Source organism: Brassica oleracea, chromosome C6 (genome assembly GCF_000695525.1).
Source record: "Brassica oleracea var. oleracea cultivar TO1000 chromosome C6, BOL, whole genome shotgun sequence".
Taxonomy (NCBI): Eukaryota; Viridiplantae; Streptophyta; class Magnoliopsida; order Brassicales; family Brassicaceae; genus Brassica; species Brassica oleracea.
Window position 1 is genome coordinate 9,331,171 of NC_027753.1, and position 5,789 is coordinate 9,336,959.

The 5,789-nt window shown below is 32.9% G+C and overlaps 1 long non-coding RNA gene across 1 annotated transcript; it reads right to left on the minus strand.

Annotated features, from left to right (window-relative positions):
- Positions 1–840: 840 nt before the first annotated feature.
- On the minus strand, positions 841–1,580 carry LOC106299810. The gene is made up of 4 exons (XR_001261887.1): positions 1,429–1,580; positions 1,303–1,353; positions 979–1,142; positions 841–898 (listed from the first exon to the last, which is right to left on the minus strand). It is a non-coding gene; the product is annotated as an uncharacterized LOC106299810 (long non-coding RNA).
- Positions 1,581–5,789: the final 4,209 nt, after the last annotated feature.

The window sequence follows — 5,789 nt, forward strand, 5'->3', positions numbered from 1 at the left end:
AGAGATAAGCTTGAGAATCCAAGGCCTTGATTGTTGTCGAAGAAACAATATATAATTTCTAACAAAAAGTCAAATATCAGATGAAACAAACGACTTATTCTGTCTGAAGATCTGTTACAATTTAGGAGAATGTAAAACACAACTCCCACAAGGCATAACTTTTTCTTGCAAATTGTAACCAAAAATTATAGCAGATTCTAACTAAAGAGAAAGTTTGTAACACAAAAGTTAACTTCTTCAACTCAACCACAACATTCAACGTCATATTTCAAACCAAATCGTGTCTCCAACTACATACTACTTATGTACTGTACACACCCCAAAAAGATCATCCATGTATTTGGCCTTTATGGTTTTTGCTCTGTTTTTGAATCTTTTGCAGCAACTTTTCCTTCATTTGTTCAACATAAGGAACAAACCAAACTTATACCAAATCGTTAGCAAAAAAACCTTAAGGACAAAAAAAAAAAGAGAATAATAACCAACACTTTCCTGAAACTAAAGCGTGTTGCTGCCGTACGAATAGAGGTGTGTCTTTTTGAAAGAAAAACATCATGTAGCACCTTTCCGTCATTGATACTACATTTATATTGTGCAACCTAAAGGGATGTTTTTCCTAACCCTGGCTTGAAAAACGTTTTTCCTTGATCAATCTAGCCAATTCTCAAAGGGATATTACTCTTACCTATAATAAAATCAAATACAACAACTGAGTGATTTCATATCTACAAAACAAATTCTACTTGATTCCAATTCAGTCTTAAGAATTCCGCGTTAACACCTTGATCAAGGCTGGTTCTGGCCACAACTATTCTCTGCTCTTAGCATTTTCGCTTCATTTGTTTCCTTAACAACAACCTCCCTGGACTTTGATCAAACTGTGCATCGTATCCACCATCTGTTAGACATAAGAAAACAATATTAGCAACATTGCACAAAAACAAATCTACTAAAACCAACTGAAAGATCGACACAAACCTGTGCGTAGTAGTGATTGTCACCGAACGTGTCAAGATTCTTATTGCAGATGTCAACAAAGAAAAAAGAACCAGCCTTGTAAGGACCTAAAAAAACTGCTGCAGCAGAGAATCTAGCATACAACCCTTCTGCTATGGAAACTACCTTGGACCATACACTTGTTACTATAGAAACAAACCAAAAAATCATATTTTAAATCTAGATATTAGAAGATGGATAAAGAAATTGAAGCTTTTAGGTAACCTTACATACAAACATTAAACATATAGAAAATATTGTAAAGATTCTGAGAATCAGTAAGCCATCAAATACAAAGATTCTGACCGGGTTCGAGGTATTGCCCTGAAGTTTCCAATTGCTTCCGTACAAACGTATCTGTAAAACATGGCCAGAAAATATCATAAGGTATACGGACGCAAACATTAAAAAGATGTGTCAAGAATTTCGGACCTATATCAAGGATATTATCAGGACCGGGGAGATAATGGCTACTACAATGATTTTGTTCTTGCACGTTGAGTACGCTTGGCTGTCTCGGGGGAGAGGAAGGCTTCTCATGGGATTAGGGTTAGACAGGACTATGACTCCTATAAATACAAAATATGAGAAGAAACCGAACCAGTTTTGTGTGTGCGATAAATGCTTACGTTGGGAGGAGGAAACTGAAGGAACTAAGAACGTGAACTGATGAGATGATGTGGCTTGTAATTATAGTTATTGAGAGTTGACATGGCACAAACTCATATTCTAAGTGGCTGATTTAATTTGCTGAGGTGGATAGGCTCAATGGAGCTCATATCCCCCTTTTAGTATAGTATAGATTAAGATTTATAAGTGGAAGGTAAAAGTATTTTCACAAAAGAAAAATTGTTTAAACATATAATTTTTTCTTTTAAAATAAACTAGATTTCGATCCGCGCAGCCACGCTGTTTTTGTTTTCATTTATTTGTATATAAACATTTTGTTTTCAATTCTAAATTGGTATATATTATAATATATATGTGTCTATCAATTTTTAAAACATAATAAATTTACGGTATATTTTTTTCATTGAATAAATTTGTAACACCCGTCTCATTAACACTCGAGACCGGCGTGATACTAATCAACAACTTATATCTTAAATCCGTAAAAAGGTCTGAAAGTCGACTTCCATATAAATAACGAAATAAATCCATAAATCTCATAGTCGAAATAACTGAAATAATCGTCAAAATAATAAATAAAAGTCTGAGTGAGAAATAGAACAAAAAAAGCTCAGTAACACTAAATCCGTCCAAATATCATATACTCATCTGTCTCACCTGAAATGGGGAAGAAAGAGGGGTGAGTAACGGGGAAGTCACTCAGTGAGGTATGGGATACTAAACCCGAAGTCCATGGACTCGGACAGAGCACTCCGAATAAATCTAATTTAATCCTAACGCGTTGCAAACACGGTACCTAAAGTACCCAAAGATCACACAACAGTCCTAGCGAGGTGCACACTCGCTGCCCACTAACAGGCCAAAACACCACCGAATATGTGCTCGGTAACACACGCCCGTAGACGATTTATCGACCTCGGAGCTTTGGCACAACAGGTCGACTAAGCTGTGCCGCAGCATACACCACACCCAATGTACTGGTCTCCGGCCGACACACGGAATTACGTCTCCATGGTCGGCTAACACCCAAATCACCTCAATATACTATATACATATATATTATCAATTATAAATGAACAAGCACTGTTGAACCATCTAACACCGTAGTTCCGGTTAAGCAAAGAACCTAAAACTAAGCAAACAATGACAGACTCGATTTCACATACACGGAACACATTAGAAATAAATAATACTTATTCGAGGTCCTAAGCCGTGTAAGAGAAGCTCGGGAAAAGACCCTCACCTTTGCCATGGGTTCTGAAGAAACCTGAGGAAACGCCGAATGGACCTTTACGGCTCTAACAAAGCAACTCTGGAACTCTCTGAAATTAGATCAATATGATATTCTGGTAGAACTGAACCATAGAGCAAACAGATGAATAACTCAAGAACTGACCGTTAACTTTTCGATCTCTCCAGTCATAATGTATTCCTATGTGTCCTCTATCCATAGACACCAAGTTTACTCCGATCGGACACCATTTGCTTAACCAAAGTAGCTTCATCTCTAGGCTGGTCGTAAACCCAAACTGCACCAACACCTCTCACGAAAACAAGCATAACTCTCAGAAAATAACTCAGAATAACGATCCGCTTGCAAGAGATGATAGATAAGAGAATTAACTACTTACTAAAAAATTTCCAGACTGAAAGATTTTGTTTCTGACGACCGTTTCTCACTTACACCGAGACTGGTCGGAACTGTCTCTGCAATTCAACAGCTTTATTCTTCGCCAAGAAAAAACGTAAATAAATTTCTAACCGTACGTCGATTTGATGATCGGATAGATGATCTGAAAATCTGGAATCGAGATCTTTCCAATGATATCTCGTCCGTTCCCTGGTTACTTCTGTATCAACGGTAAAACGCTGATGAAGTTGACTATTCGCGGATCCGATCTGTAGATATCAGTCCCAAAGAAACAACCATAACTCTTAGATAAAAATTCCAAATGACGATCTGCTTTCTGATACACATAGATATATGAGTGTAGAACATAACCTCAAAATTTAGCTTCCAAATACTCATATTTGATCGATCGTTCTTCTGTTCCCCCAAAACATGTCTGCTGAGCTCTAATCTCTCTTTTCGGATGGTGGGATGGCTTCTCTTTCATGGTGGCTATATGTGGCTGTTCCGGTGACGTTCTGGAAGGGCTTTTCCATCTCCAAAAGTCACTGTCAGAGGCCACCACGAAATCCATCTTAAATAAGAAAACTTTAGGGTTTTCTGCAATGTAATTGGGTTTTATTGGGCTAAATTTTTCCGGGCCGAGATTTGGGTCGTTACAAAATTGTTTCAAACTTTTACAAGTATTTGTATCTTCTTCTATATATATATTTTTGGATTAATATTTCATTATTAAAATCGTAACTATATATATAAATATTAGTAAAATATTGTTTTATTGTCATATTCAAAGATATTGTAATATTTCACAAATTTATAAAGTTTTTAAAAAATTAAACTTTTCGCTTCGTAGATTTATATTATCGAGTAAATAATTAAACATTTAGTTTTTGTTTAATTTTTAAAATAAACTATATAGTTTAAAATTTATTTTCATTGGTTTAAGGTACTAAAGATTAATCATTGTTAGATAATATAATTTTTGTTATTTAAAAAAAAATCTTTATAATTTTAAAAGTTAACATCGACAAATATTTAAATAATTAACATATGGAGATATAGTATTACAACATTAAATTATATTCATTTAATTTATACTATCTATTAATCCAATAAATCATCTATTGTTTAAATTCAATTATTGATAGCCCAATAAAAATTTCTGGTAGGCCCAAAATTTAAATGATATGATTAAAAATTAAATGTAACATGACTTTATAGAAATATGTTCATTAAGTCCATTTTTAAAAAAAAGTCACACATGAATCAAGGTTGTGAATTCTGTTTTAATATATAAGATATCGTTTTTATCTTTAACAAATTTCTCGAAAAACTTTCTATTATATTTCTAGTTAAAGTTTTTATCCAAATTCCATTGAGAATTTTTCACTCACACTTTTCAATAAACTACTAAAAGTGGATCTGCTACCAAGAATGGCACGTGAGTAGGGAATATTTTTTCTTTAATTGACACTTTATAGTTTATTCTAAGCAGTTTAGATATACAAAGATAATGTGCCTGCGCTGCGCTTTATGTGGCGAGTGAATTCGCTAAGTATTTGACATGATTTTTTAATAATTTCAAAATGTAGTTATATATTTTTTATAAGATATTATTTATATGACATCATTTATAATGAATTCAGTAAATTGAACCTAAAAATCGTTGCAGTTAATTAAATATGTATCATTTATTCTTTCGTTATAGATCACTACAAAATCACAAAAGAATAATTGTTAAATAAAACGAAACATATTTCATCAGATATAAAGAACCGATTTAAAATGGTTATTAGAAAAACACATAATACTACACTATTTAATTTTACTATTTACTTAATGTTTAAAATAATTTTGATGTGAAATTTATATGAAAATACTTATAAATGGATCGATATTTGTTTATGATCCATGATATATAATTAATTATAAGATTAACATTCTTTAATTATACTATTTTGGAAAAACAAATTAGGTACACTACTGTTACTTATTGTCATTATTGCTAGATATTATGTAATTTCTGAAAATAAAAACCTCAAAGAATCTCTTTGGATTAAAAATAAATTGGTACCAAAACTGATACTAAGATAATTAATTTTTAACTGCAAATTTTAACATTTTTCATGGAGAATTCGGCCAAAAAAAACCTCAACTTTGTACGAATTGCCAAAAGAAACATGAACTTTTGAGCTGACCAAAAAAACACCAAACTTTCATTGACTTTAGAATTAATTAACAATGTTTTCGCTGACTTGCCAATTTAGCACGCCGTCAACAAATTTAACAGAAATATTTGACATCGTTTATTGTTGGCGTTAAGTGAAACGACGTCGTTTTCAAATGAGATGAAACGACGTCGTTTTACATGATTTGAAATTAAAAATATGTAGACCCCTGGATTCGAACCCGGGTTGTTTGGTCAAATGGCAAGGTCTTTTACCACTAGGCTAGTGGAACTTTCAAAGTACTTACTAACATGTTTACTTTTATTTGGTACTGATTGAATATAAAAATATTTTCTAAAAACTTA